The sequence below is a fragment of the Rhinoraja longicauda genome, chromosome 29, assembly GCF_053455715.1.
Source record: "Rhinoraja longicauda isolate Sanriku21f chromosome 29, sRhiLon1.1, whole genome shotgun sequence".
Lineage (NCBI taxonomy): Eukaryota > Metazoa > Chordata > Chondrichthyes > Rajiformes > Arhynchobatidae > Rhinoraja > Rhinoraja longicauda.
In genome coordinates this window covers 14337978-14352376 of record NC_135981.1, presented here as the reverse complement: position 1 = coordinate 14352376, position 14399 = coordinate 14337978, and the positions used below count along the sequence as shown (strand labels likewise).

Here is a 14399-nt window from a genome sequence, read left to right as displayed (position 1 = left end):
GTTTATTTAAAGCAATCACTCAGCAGCAACTTCGTTCATAATTCCAGTATAGCTAGAGCATTTTGACACGGGGTGGAGACAACTGCGTGAGTTGATGTAGATTCCCTGAATAAATGCACTCCTGCCACTGACGTTACACACATTGGCTATTGTTCACTCATCGTCGGCCTGCAGGATGGGGGACGATAATTACTGCAGACAATCAATGCAAATCTCCACGACTGAAGCTACTAATTTGCTCCACAGATCCTTCCATGGAGCTTTTATCTCAGGCAGCGCGTACTCCAGTTTCATTTGAACAGTGCTCACAATCTTGATGACGTTTCTTGAGTTCCTGGATTTCCCTCTGCAGGGTCATTGCGGGAATGTCTCCAATGGCCAAACACTACCAGTGCATGAAGTTGACTCAGTGCACCACTTCCCAAGGACATATACAGGCAAACAGTTAATGTTGGCCTTGTCAATACAAAGAGAATGCCAAAGCACATTGCCGATTAGTAGTCCTTTCATAAATATAGATCACAAAATATTATGATGAAGTTTAATATCTCTGCCTCGGCCTCAGCTGAGACTGATCATCTCCACAATCCCTGATATTTTTTTTATCCTTTATCAGGATCTGTGTGTTGCTGTCAAACCCTTCATTTATTGCCCATTGAGAAGCTGGTGGTGAGCTGCCTTCTTGAACTACCGCTGTCCTTCCAGTGAAGAGGGCAAACTGCTGGAGGAACTCATCAAGGCAGGCAGCATTTGAGGAGGGAAATAGAGAGTCATTTTTTTGAGTTGAGACCCTTCCTCTAATTTGAAAGAGTGGAAGGGGAGATTAGTTTAATTTGGTTTTAGTTTAGTTGACAGATATAGCATATAAACAGGCCTTTCGGCCCACTGAGTCCAAGCCAACCATCGATGATCCTTTCACACTAGTTCTATGCTACCCCTCTTGTGCAAACACTCCCTAGACATGGGGCAATTTACAGAGGCCAAATTAACCTACAAACCTGCACGTCTTTAGGATGTGGGAGGTAACTGGAGCACCAGGAGAAAACTCACGTGGTCACAGGAAAAACGTGCAAACACCACACAGGCAGCAACCGAGGTCAAGATCAAACCTGGGTCTTTGACACTGTGAGGCAGCAGTTCTACCAGTTGATGGCCAATATAAAGTATTAAACTCCGGGACCTGCTGTGTACTCAGTAAGCATTCTTGGCACCTGTTAAACAACTTTACATTATCATCTGTTCGTTCATTGACTGGAATTGGCAAAGACCTATGCCCTACTGATTAGTGCCATAAATTATGTACAGGAATTATTCCTCGTATTAATTGTTGGTTTCTGAATGAGATGTATCAGGTTGACTTCCTCATAGAGTGCCATCAGGCATCAGTCACTCTACACCTCCATCCCCCATAAGGATGGTCTCGAAGCCCTCCGTTTCTTCCTCAACGTAGAACCAGCCAATCCCCATCGACCAACACTCTCCTCCGCCTAGCAGAGCTGGTTCTTACCCTCAACAACTTCTCCTTTGACTCCTCCCACTTCCTCCAAACCAGAGGCGTAGCTATGGGCACTCGCATGGGCCCTAGCTACGCTTGCCTCTTTGTCGGGTACGTCGAACAATCCCTGTTCCAGACGTACACTGGCCCCATCCCCGAACTCTACCTCCGCTACATCGATGACTGCATTGGTGTTACCTCTTGCACCCATGCAGAACTCACTGACTTCATACACTTCACCTCCAATTTCCATCCTGCCCTTAAATATACCTGGACTATCTCTGACATCTCCCTCCCGTTTCTGGACCTCACCATCTCCATCACAGGAGACAGACTAGTGACGGACATTTACTACAAGCCCACCGACTCGCACAGCTATCTGGACTACACTTCTTCCCACCCGGTCCCCTGCAAAAAGTCTATCCCCTACTCCCAATTTCTCCGTCTACGCCGCATCTGCGCCCGGGATGAGGTGTTTCAGACTAGGGCTTCCGAGATGTCCTCGTCCTTCAGAAAACGGGGCTTCCCCTCCTCCATTATAGATGAGGCTCTCACTAGGGTCTCTTCTACATCCCGCAGCTCCGCTCTTGCTCCCCCTCCCCCCACTCGCAACAAGGACAGGATCCCCCTCGTTCTCACCTTCCACCCCACCAGCCAGCGGATCCAACAGATCATCCACCAACATTTCCGTCACCTACAACGGGACCCCACCACTGGCCATATCTTCCCATCCCCTCCCCTCTCTGCGTTCCGCAGAGACCGTTCCCTCCGTAACTCCCTGGTCCACTCGTCCCTTCCTACCCAAACCACCCCAACCCCGGGCACTTTCCCTTGCAACCGCACGAGATGCAACACCTGTCCCTTTACCTCCCCCCTCAACTCCATCAAAGGACCCAAACAGTCTTTCCAGGTGAGACAGAGGTTCACCTGCACCTCCTCCAACCTCATCTATTGCATCCGCTGCTCTAGATGTCAACTTATTTATATCGGCGAAACCAAGCGCAGGCTCGGCGATCGCTTCGCTGAACACCTGCGCTCGGTCCGCATTAACGCAACTGATCTCCCGGTGGCCCAGCACTTTAACTCCCCCTCCCATTCCCAGTCTGACCTCTCTGTCATGGGCCTCCTCCAGTGCCATAGTGAGGCCCGCCGGAAATTGGAGGAGCAGCACCTCATATTTCGCCTGGGCAGTTTGCAGCCCGGTGGTATGAACGTCGACTTCTCCAACTTCAGATAGCTCCTCTGTCCCTCCCTTCCCCTCCTCCTTCCCAGATCTCCCTCTATCTTCCTGTTTCCACCTATATCCTTCCTTTGTCCCACCCCCGACATCAGTCTGAAGAAGGGTCTCGACCCGAAACGTCACCCATTCCTTCTCTCCCGAGATGCTGCCTGACCTGCTGAGTTACTCCAGCATTTTGTGAATAAATCAGCTTATTCCATGGCTGATTTCCGATGGAAGATCATTAACCTGAAATGTTAACTCTGTAGTTCAGCTCAGCAGCAGCAACTCATCCTCGAAGAGTCGATGCTGATTTCAACTGTTTCGAGATCCACAGTCTCTCTTGTTAATGTTCATAAGTGATAGGAGCAGATTTAGGCATTTGCTCCATCAAGTCTACTCCACCATTCAATCATGGCTGATGTATCTTTCCCTCTCAACCCCGTTCTCCTGCCTTCTCCCCATAACCCCTGACACCTGTACTAATCAAGAAGCTGTCAATCATCACCTTTAAAAATATCCATTGACTTGGCCACAGCATTCTGAATGAATGAATTCCATAGATTCACCACCCTCTGACGAAAGAATTTCCTCCTCATCTCCTTTCTAGAGGTATGTCCTTTTATTCTGAGGCAATGGCCTCACATCCTAGACTATCCCTCTAGTGGAAAGGTCCTGTCACTTAGCGTGTCAGAAGCAGCCAGCACTCATGTGAGGACTTTGTCTTTAACATCACCTCAGGTGTTCTTTCTTCACAGGTGCTCTATGATCTACTGAGTATTTCCATCATTCTGTTTTATTTCAGATTTCCAGCAAGTGTTGTAATCTGCATTTCACATTTCCACTACCATTTGTTTTCTCTCTGGCACCCATTCGTCTCCCTCCATTTACAAACTTCTCGATCTGCTATGATTTATGGACATTTGTCTGTCTCCATTAATTAATGGCAACAGGGCTTTTGTCACTTGGTCAACCTTGGCCTCATCTCTCAGGCAGGCATTCCCTTGGTTCCTTCAACTCAAAGCATAAGTCATCACTCCGACCTCAACCACTGCCTCCACCCTACCCTCCCTGCCGCCCAACACACAGCTCTCCACTCTCAATCCCAACTTGTCATCATACCCGTAGACAAGGATGATGCCATTGTGGTCTGGCAAACTGACCTCTATCTTGAGGAGGCCAGACAGCACCACTCTGAGACCCCCCTCATACCTGCCCATGAGCATGAACCCCATCAATGAACATCAGGACACTGTCTTCCAGACCATCACAGATCTCATTGCTTCAGGAGATCATCCCACCACAGCATCCAACCTGATAGATCCCCAACCCTGCACTGTCCACTTCTATCATCTTCTCAAGATTTACAAGCAGGATGGCCCTGGTAGGTCCATTACAACCGCCTCCTCTTACCCAACTGAATTTATCTCCACATGCCTCAAATCCACCTTGTCCTCCCTAGTCCAGCCCCTTCCCATCTACATCCATGACACCTTGCTCGCTCTCCACCACTTCATTAATTTCCAATTCCTGCACCCTACTGCTTCATCTTTACTGTAGACATGCAGTCTACATACACCTCCATCCTCCAGTCAGGAAGGCTTTGGGGCCCACTGCTTCTTTCCAGAACCTACATCTAACCAGTTCCCCTCTCACCCTCATGAGGGAACTTGTTCTCACCAATAACAATTTATTTTCTGATTCCTCCCACTTCCTACAAATTAAAGGTGTAGTCATGAGCACTCACTTGGGCCCTCACAATGCTTTGTCTTTTTTGGCTACGTGGAGCTGTGTTTATTCCAAACCTACTCTGACACCATTCACCATGTACTTTTGGTTGACTTTTCAAGGAAATGTACGAGGTATTTGGTTGGGAGGGTAGACAACCAAACGTTTATGAACAAAGTTAGTGTCCTCTGTATGATTCCCATGTCTACCTACTGTGAATCCAGGTGCTGAGTAGGATAGTATACTCTCTGTCAGATAAGTTGGATTGATTTACACGTATGAACTGATTCATATTGTGATTTTCTCAGAACATACTCTACTATATCAAACTTCACCAGGAAAGAACATTGTGGGAAGGGTACATTTGCTTAATTATATCATAATACTGATTAGAAATATTTGCAGAAGCCTGTCAGCTTATACTGAGCACATAATGGTTGACTGACGTTAGTTCTAATAAGTAATTAAATTCTATCACAGCAGCTGTTTATTCAAAAGATTGTATTATCAATCGCCTCCGGTTAATGTGCAAACCTAAATATAGGTTGCTGAGTGCAGTTGGCATTATCTCTGTATCCATAGAACTGTCGCCACTGAGATCTGCTGAAGAGGCAGCACACTGCAATTCTGGAACATGCTCTCAAATTCCAAGCAATGCAGGGATTTAAGCCAGAGGAGTTTACCAGCGAACACATCCGAAAGAGGGTGGGACGAAGGCAAGTTTAACTAATATGCCAAAGTCAGTAGGATAGAAACATTACAAAACTTGAAGGGTCCAAACAAAATGTGTAGGAAGGAACTGCACATGCTGGTTTACACCAAAAATAGACACAAAATGCTGGAGTAACTCAGCAGGACAGGCAGCATCTATGAAAGAAGGAATGGGTAACGTTTCTGGTCAGACCCTTCACCAGTCTGAAAAAGGGTCTCGACGCAAAACATCACCCATTCGTTCTTTCCAGAGACACTACCTGTCCCGCCGAGTTACTCCAGCATTTTGTGTCTATCTTTGATGTAAACTAGCATCTGCAGTTCCTTCCTACACTTTTTGTACAGTGCATTTATTTATATTGTCCACTCTTATCAGGATACAAGAGCTTTATCTGCATTACAGAAAAGTGCAAGAAAGGCTCCAAAAAGATGTCTAATTTTGTCAATTTGAGTCAGATGCTTAAAATATAGCTTTAAAATGATGATAAATGTTTATTATCTTGCATAAAGACATGTGCAATTTACTGTTTCCTTTTGGTGAGATGTAATGGTTACTCATTTCACTCCTGCCATCGGGAAGAACATTCAGGAACCCGAAAGCTATATGGTCCAGGTTCAGGAACAACTTCTTCCCAACAACCATCAGGTTATTGAAGTCTACAAACTTCAACTAAACTCCAAAATGCCTTGATTGTATTGGGGACTTCAAGTTTTGTTTTGTATAGGAACTGAAGATGCTGATTTAAATCGAAGGTCGAGAAAAACAAAACGCCACCCATTCCTTCTCTCCAGAGATGCTGCCTGTCCAGTTGAGTTACTCCAGCATTTTGTGTCTATCACCAGCTTTGTTTTGTTTTTTTGCATAAATTGGGTTTTCTTTATTTATTGAACTTCTTTTTTTGTTTGTTTATTATATTATCTATTGAGTACTGTCCTTCCAAACCTGTTGTGCTGCTGCAAATAAGACATATGGCAATAAAATACTCCTAAGTTTTGATTGCTGAGCACAAGTGCTATCACTTTGTTCTCTGTCAATGGCCATCGGGCCGATGCGTCACCACTGCCAGTAACTCAGCTGATTTCGCAGCCGCCCGTGATTCTAGGTACATGGCGCTCCTCCCGCCGCTGCAGGGCCTCAGCCCAGCGCCAGCGGACACGCGGCCAGGGGGAGGAAGTCGGCGGGAAGGAACAGCCGCGGGGGAACAATCTCGCTCCGCACCGCTCAACCAAACCTGAACCTGCCTGGTCCCGCCTCCGCGCGGCGCCCATTGGCCAGCGTCCAGGGGCGTGACTGGAGGAGAGTGGGGACGGCCGCTTCTGAATGGTCGGCGCGGCTGTCCATCAGGTGCGAGCAAGGTTGGTTGCGAGTGGAGGGGTGAGGGAGGTGCGCTTCTGGTGAAGTTTCCTGACAGTCATTGGCATTCATTGAAGTCTCTCGGCTTCCAGGAACCCTTCCGAACCGGTTTTGTGATCGACTGCGGGCTGATCGAAGAATGTGAAAGCGAGGATGGTGCAGCCGTAGTGCTCGGTGTGTGGGGGACTGAGGCCGCGGGACTTGTGCTGCTCCGCTGGAGCGGAGGCTGCGGGTAGGTGAGGGTCAGGCTTGGGCCTGGGCCCACATCCCCTCTCCCTGCCCCCCTGCCCCACGAACCGCGGGCGGATCGGCATCGACACCGACACCGAGTCCACGCTGCCGACCGCACGGCCAACAAAAGACAAAACAACTTTTTTTTTAATGAGGGTTTTCATCATACTTTGGCCGAAAAACAATTGTGAATAAAAAAATAAAGAGTCGCGTTCAAAAATCAACTGAACGATAAACAAGATGTAGAAATCATCGCGGCGTTACTCGTGGAGGAGATGGCATTCATGGAGATGTTGTCACTCAGCCGTCAGTTGCAGGAAGTGTAGCAGTGGCTTTGGCCTTAAATCCAGCTGGCGAAGCAAGTTTGGGTTTTTTTGCCGTCTGTTCTGTTAAACTGTGAGCAAGTTATAACCAAGTAAACAAGTTATATGTAAAATAACTTGTCAGTGAATAATAGGCGTACTTTTTTTGTCAGCATGCAAACGTAAGATGGTGTAGACGGTGGCGATGTTTAAAAATATCGATGTTTATGTCTCGGGGGGGGTAAGGATTTGTTCCGGGATTGAGAGAGGTGGGGGCGAGAGAAATATGGAAATAGTTAGATTAGTTAGTTAGTTGTTGTGTTTCTGCTGCATTCAAAGTCAACACAAACTACATCCCTGTTTCGTAAAATATTCTTGACCACTTGCAAATTCAGTTTGGGATATTTTTGAACGAGTTTACGTAAGTGAAAGTAAACCGAGACATACAACGATGAGGGTCGGCTCTTTGACTATATAGTGATATTTTAATGAATGCCGTAGAGTTTGAGAGGTTCCAGCAGGTTGCCTAAGTTCATGTTTGATCTTCAGTTTACTGGTACACTTTTAATCTATTTCATAAGTATCTCGCTAATGTTTTGTTTGTTTATTAAAAGTAGCATAGAAAGTATGGTGCTGCTTTGGTGTTTCGGGCGTTTAAATAAGTCAACACTGTCAAAGCAATTGCTTTTCAGTGCAGTAACAGCCTCCTGTGTTGTGATAGGGATGATCACGAGATTTCTATAGCAGTCATCAGAACTGATTTACAGTTTTGTACTGTCATCGAAGTTAGGGAATTGTAATTTTAATTCCTTAAGTGAAATCTAGTGCATTTCTTGAGCATCTAAGAAAATTGTTGGCATTTGAAAGTCTTAATGACGTTGGTCAGAAAAGAGAGTACTTTGAATGCTTGTATCCACCCATTGCAGGATAATTGATGAAACACTTGTCAAATTGTGCAGTTCGTTAAAGGCAGCAATTTATGTTGTGCATAACTGAGATCATTTAAAATAAATTCCTTAACATTTATTGTTTTGGCCAGTTTTTCTACTTTCTTTGGGCACTTTAATTTCCATTATAATTAGTAATTCCCCATCATCTCAACATTAAATTTCCCACCTCCATCTTCTGCACCCCTGCATCAACTATCATTCATTGTTATCTATTCCCCAATTATTCATTTTGTGTTTCAGTATTGGAGTACAGAAAAGGCATCCTCTTGAGAAAGTTGTGGAGACGTTTTGATTATCAGAGGTAAAGTAATATTTCATTAAATTAGTGAGTCATTTCTCTCTAGTCCTACTTCACATGGTTTATATCACAAAATGCTGGAGTAACTCAGCAGGTCAGGCAGCATCTCAGGAGAGAAGGAATCTTAAATATACTTGGACTATCTCCGACATCTCCCTCCCGTTTCTGGACCTCACCATCTCCATCACAGACTAGTGACTGACATCTACTATAAACCTACTGACTCGCACAGCTATCTGGACTACACTTCTTCCCACCCCGTCTCCTGCAAAAAGTCTATCCCCTACTCCCAATTCCTCCGTCTACACCGCATCTGCGCCCGGGATGAGGTGTTTCACACTAGGGCATCAGAGATGTCCTCATTCTTCAGGAAACGGAGATTCCTCTCTTCCATTATAGATGAGGCTCTCACTAGGGCCTCTTCTACATCCCGCAGCTCCGTTCTTGCTCCCCCTCCCCCCATTCGCAACAAGGACAGAATCCCCCTCGTTCTCACCTTACACCCCATCAGTCAGCGTATCCAACAAATCATCCTCCAACATTTCCGTCACCTCCAACGGGACACCACTACTGGCTACATCTTCCCATCCCCTCCCCTTTCTGTGTTCCACAGAGACCGTTCCCTCCGTAACTCTCTGGTCCACTCGTCCCTTTCTACCCAAACCACCCCATCCCCGGGCACTTTCCCCAGCAACCGCAGGAGATGCAACACCTGTCCCTTTACCTCCCCCATCAACTCCATCCAAGGACCCAACAGTCTTTCCAGGTGAGACAGAGGTTCACCTGCACCTCCTCCAACCTCATCTATTGTATCCGCTGCTCTAGATGTCAACTTCTTTACATCGGCGAAACCAAACACAGGCTCGGCGACCATTTTGCTCAACACACTCACTCAGTCCGCCTTAACCAAGCTGATGTCCCGGTGGCTGAGCACTTCAACTCCCACTCCCAGTCTGACCTTTCTGCCATGGGCCTCCTCCAGTGCCATAGTGAGGCCCACCGGAAATTGGAGGAACAGCACCTCATATTTCACTTGGGCAGCTTGCAGCCCAGCGGTATGAACATTGACTTCTCCAACTTTAGATAGTTCTTCTGTCCCTTTCTTCCCCTCCCCCTTCCCAGTTCTCCCTCTATCTTCCTGTCTCTACCTATATCCTTCCTTTGGCCCCTGACATCAGTCTGAAGAACGGTCTTGACCTGAAACGTCGCCCATTCCTTCTCTCCTGAGATGCTGCCTGACCTGCTGAGTTACTCCAGCATTTTGTGAAATAAATACCTTCGATTTGTACCAGCGTCTGCAGTTATTTTCTTACACTACTTCACATGGTTTATTTGTTGGTACACAGTTCATATAACAAATGATTGAGTGGTTCCAAAATAATGTGACGTTAATGCAAACCCAAAGGCTGCTTGTTTTGGTGTAGTAATCTTCTGCATCAAAACTAACCTCGAAGGGTGAAAAGGCTATTCCAATGCTAAATAATCCCAGTATAGCCAGGTCAGTTTGAAAAGTACTGTATTACAGTCAGAGGAAATACAATTCAGAGTTTTGTGCCATTTCAAGCAAATCATTTGGGTAACAAATCATTGTGAATGAAACTTAATTGAGCCCACAGTTAAAGTTGAATTTTGTAAAATAATTTTGAAACTAAATCGTGAAGTTGTAATATTATTTGCTTGAGTTTACAAGAATGAGGTAGGATATTCTGATTTTAGAAGTTAATTTGCTGGTTATTCCAGAAATTCAGTTTCTCATGAACAGGAATTCTGTGTCATTAAACCGATAAAATTATGGGAACTCAAGTATATTATGTGTTTTTCAATAGCATTTTAGCTGTAATGTATTGCCATTTTTTTCCTTTTATTAATTATTTTATATCATATGCTATGTACAGATTTTATATTTAAACTTTGGTTATGTGCTAGGATGGTTGTTGGTGCCTCGTACAGCCATCTTGCAGCTTTAATTTTATTATCAAAATTCAAGAAAATTGCAGGTACATGATGTTTGAAATTAAAATGATAGATCACAGAAATACTCATTGGTCAGACAGTATGTGTGGAGAGCAAACGGGGTTGATGTAAATAGTCATGATGCATTGGGGTGTGAAGGCTTTTCAATTGCTGCTACTCCATTAAGAAAAGGGGAAAACTGACACTGGAAGTGTGGCAATTTTGGGATATGAAAGACGAGTTGCTAGAAATCTGAAATAAGTGAATATTGGAACTGCTCAACAGGTTGGGCAGTATCTATGGAAAGATGAAAACAAAGTTGGCATGTGTAGATCGGTAAATCTTTCATCACAATCGGCCTGTTCTGATACCAACTATCACAGCCCACTGAACTCGTTAAAATCACCATTTCCCCAATTGTGTCATTCTCTAGTTCCCCGTTTGAAATTTTAAACATATTTGATTTCTAACTACTTTCTGATTTTGACAAAGATCTTTGATCTGAACCATTAACGTGTTTTCCCCTCCACAGATACTGCTAGACTTGTTGAATATGTACAGTATTGTTGTAATTTACTCTAAGATTACCCTTGTGATATGTGTGCTTGTAATGATTGGAAGTAATTTACTGTTATGCGTATTGCTCCATTTCAACTCCCTGTAATCACATGTACAGCAACTGTACCTGACGGTGCAAACCATTTAAGAAGATACAAAGCACTGGAGTAACTCAACAGGTCAGGCAGCATATGTCAGAACATGGATAGTGTCATTTTGGGTTGGGTCCCTTATTCAGAGTGTTTGTTGGGAGGGGGGGTGGGAAGGAAGAGAGGATGGGCAGGACAAAGCCTGGTAGTTAATAGTTTCCAATTTTCTATTTAAATCTCAGATAGATTCAATTTTCATGACTCGATACACAAAGCACAGGATTCCTCTCAATGCACTCGTAGACCACGGAATAACTAGGGAAAATAAAGGCACCAGATTTGCAAAATATATTGAAATCAATGCTACATTTCTCCCACACCAACAATCAGTCTGAAGAAGGATCACGACGCGAAACATCACCTGTCCATGTTCTCTTGAGATACTACCTGATCCGCTGAGTTAATCCTGCACTATGTCTTTTCTAAACCAGCATCTGCTGTTCCTTGTTTGTAGTGTAAACCATATATTCCTGTAGCACTAGCTGATTAAGTTTTGGGTTTTTATATCTTGTGATAAGTGACTGCATAAGCTTAATTTAGAAATAAAAGAGAAAAAGGTAGCATTAATTTCAATATATTTTGTACATACGACTCATTGTTGGAGTCACCTGAAAGAATATGGTTCCGTGCAGCACCAATTTCATTATGAAAATCAAAACTGTAGACAGACCAGGGAGGGAGAGGCTATTTTTGGTGTGTTTTTTTTGTCTACGACTTTATGAATGAGAATGGAATGAGCAAAGCTGTCCCATCATTTTGAGCTCAATGGAGAGGTTTAGTTTAGTTTAGAGATACAGCAAGGAAACAGGCCCTTTGGCCCGCCGAGTCCGCACCGACTAGCGATCCCTGCACATTAACACTATCCTACACGGATAATTTGCACTTATACCAAGCCAATTAACCTACAAACCTGTACGTCTTTAGAGTGTGGGAGGAAACCGAAGATCTCGGAGAAAACCCACGCGGTCACGAGGAGAACATACAAACTCCGTACAGCCAGCACCCCTAGTCAGGATCTAACCGGGGTCTCTGGCACTGCAAGCGATGTAAGGCAGCAACTCTACCGCTGCGCCACCATGCCACCGTGTTCAGAGGAGGTTTGGGTTGTTTATGATGTCAGAAGTTGCTAATGACTATGAAGGTTAAAATATCACTGTCATTAGTGATTTTGATTAGAGCCTTGTTGAGACTATTGCAGTTGTGGGACCTGATCTGATGATTTGAGCAGAGACTTATGAGTTACTTAAAGGGTGAAGTAGCTCTGAATTTCATGGCTCAATCAAATTTTGTCATGGAAGATAATTGTTCAAACAATAGCTACAGGTTTGGTTTCACAGCTATTCTAGATAAAGTTGGAAAATGTACACTGATAACACGCTGTAGAGCACACCGATTTATTCACAAAATGCTGGAGTAACTCAGCAGGTCAGGCAGCATCTCGGGAGAGAAGGAATGGGTGACGTTTCGGGTCGAAGAAGGGTCTCGACCCAAAACGTCACCCATTCCTTCTCTCCCGAGATGCTGCCTGACCTGCTGAGTTACTCCAGCATTTTGTGAATAAATCGATTTGTACCAGCATCTGCAGTTATTTTCTTATACTGTAGAGCATACCACGCTTTTGGGGGGGGGGGGATGATTTTTCTAAAAACAAAAAAACTAAGAAACCAAAACAGTTAAAATATATCAGTTTGATATGGTTGTTTACAAATGTGTTAACATACACTTTGCTATTTTCATTTCCTTATTTTTGCAGGAAACTTGAAGCACTATGGGTTAGAGCTTCGATAGGATTTCTGGCTCTGAAAAATAAGAAATCAAATATAAAATAAAACCAAATAAATGATAGGGCCATGTTTAGAAGGTCTATGTAGTAGTTCTTTGGGATCATTCGCGGATGTTTTTCAACATACCTTTGTGTTTAATGAAGTACTCCTAACTCCTGAATAACTTTTACATATAACTTGTTTACTTGGTATATTTTGTTTTAAAGGAATGAAATATGTTGTCACATCCCAGTGCATTTCAGGATTAAAACATTCCAGACCTGCTTTCACCTTTGGAATGAAGCTGCTAATTCATTTAAAATATTTTCCACATGTTTGTTAGCTGGTATAATCTCAACTAATCTGTCATACTTCGGAAAAAATATTGTAGGCAGTGAAGCTGAAATATAAACAAGATGCTGGAAATACAGAGCTGATACTCTGGATAATCAGATCTTTTGAGTTAATGACTTGAATCACTCTGGGTTAATAAGTCAACACAATCTTCAAATACAAATATAATACTGATTTTCTCAACTCTCTTTATATTTATTTTAACAAATTTACATGCAACCATCATTGATGTGGGTCTTGTCACACATTTAATTTTCTATTTCAGAAAATCGAGACATGATATTGGCTGATAGTATATCAATTCATACCCCCCTCCCTTGACTTTAATTCACTCACTTCATTTTTTGTTCTACTTCCTTTCCCTGAATTGTAAATTTACTGGAAGTACTACAGTTTGCTTCAAAGAACACTGAATTAACATTAACATTTGCAAATCTCTAAGCAATTTCATGTCCAAACTTTCAGTACGTACACAAGCAAAACATAAACCATGTTAATCAATGTTGGCAGTCAATAGTTATGCACAGAAAAACACACATTCAGGAAAATATCTGCCATCTATCTGTTTTGTGTTAATGTTGAATGGTTAAATGGGTAACTGTTTTTAAATTTATTTGTTTCCACACATGCCTGTACATGAAGCTTGAGCAAATACTGTTCTTCTCTCCAACAGATCTTGGTTACCATTTGAAGACACAAAGTGTGGAGGTAACTCAGCGGATCAGGCAGCATTTTCGGGGGGAAAAAGGATGGGTGACGTTTTGGGTTGGGACCCTTCAGACATACAGTAGGGAATAGCGGAGGAAGGGGGCGAAGAGCAATACGTTATCCCCTGACATTTCCATCATCTCCTCAGGGATCCCACCACGAATCACATTTTCCTATCTCCACCCCTTTCCACCTTCCCAGGGACCACTCCCTCCTCAACTTGGTTACTCATCCCTTCCCACCCAAACCATCGTCTCCCCAGGTACTTTCCCTTGCAACTGCCAGAGATGCTACACCTGTCCTTGTACCCTCCTCACTCTACTCCATCCAGGGACCCCAACAGTCCTTTCAGGTTAGACGGAGGTTCATACGTACCTCCTCTAACTGCATCTACTCCATCCAGTGTTCCCGATATTAGCTCCTATACATCGGCATGGCCAAATGTAAAAATTGGCGACCATTTTGCAGAACACACACTCGATCTGCCTAAGTCTACGAGATCTTCTGGTTGCCAACCATTTCAACTCTTCCCATTCCCACACTGACCTTTCTGCCCTGGGCCTCCTCCATTGCCAGATGGAGGCACAACAAAAATTGGAGGAACAGCACTCATATTTCGCCTGGGG

At 44.0% G+C, this 14399-nt stretch overlaps 1 protein-coding gene across 3 annotated transcripts in view; it reads left to right on the top strand.

The window, feature by feature from the left end:
• The first annotated feature begins 6510 nt into the window (after positions 1-6510).
• Positions 6511-14399, top strand: part of stat3 (signal transducer and activator of transcription 3 (acute-phase response factor)) — a 44033-nt gene continuing 36144 nt past the window's right edge. The window contains exons 1-2 of one of the 3 annotated variants that reach the window (XM_078424796.1): positions 6511-6739; positions 8231-8291. The gene's annotated coding sequence lies outside the window, so the exon portion shown is untranslated. Of the gene's footprint in view, positions 6744-8230; positions 8292-14399 lie in introns of all 3 variants that reach the window. The other 2 variants (XM_078424797.1, XM_078424798.1) reach the window with 2 other exon arrangements.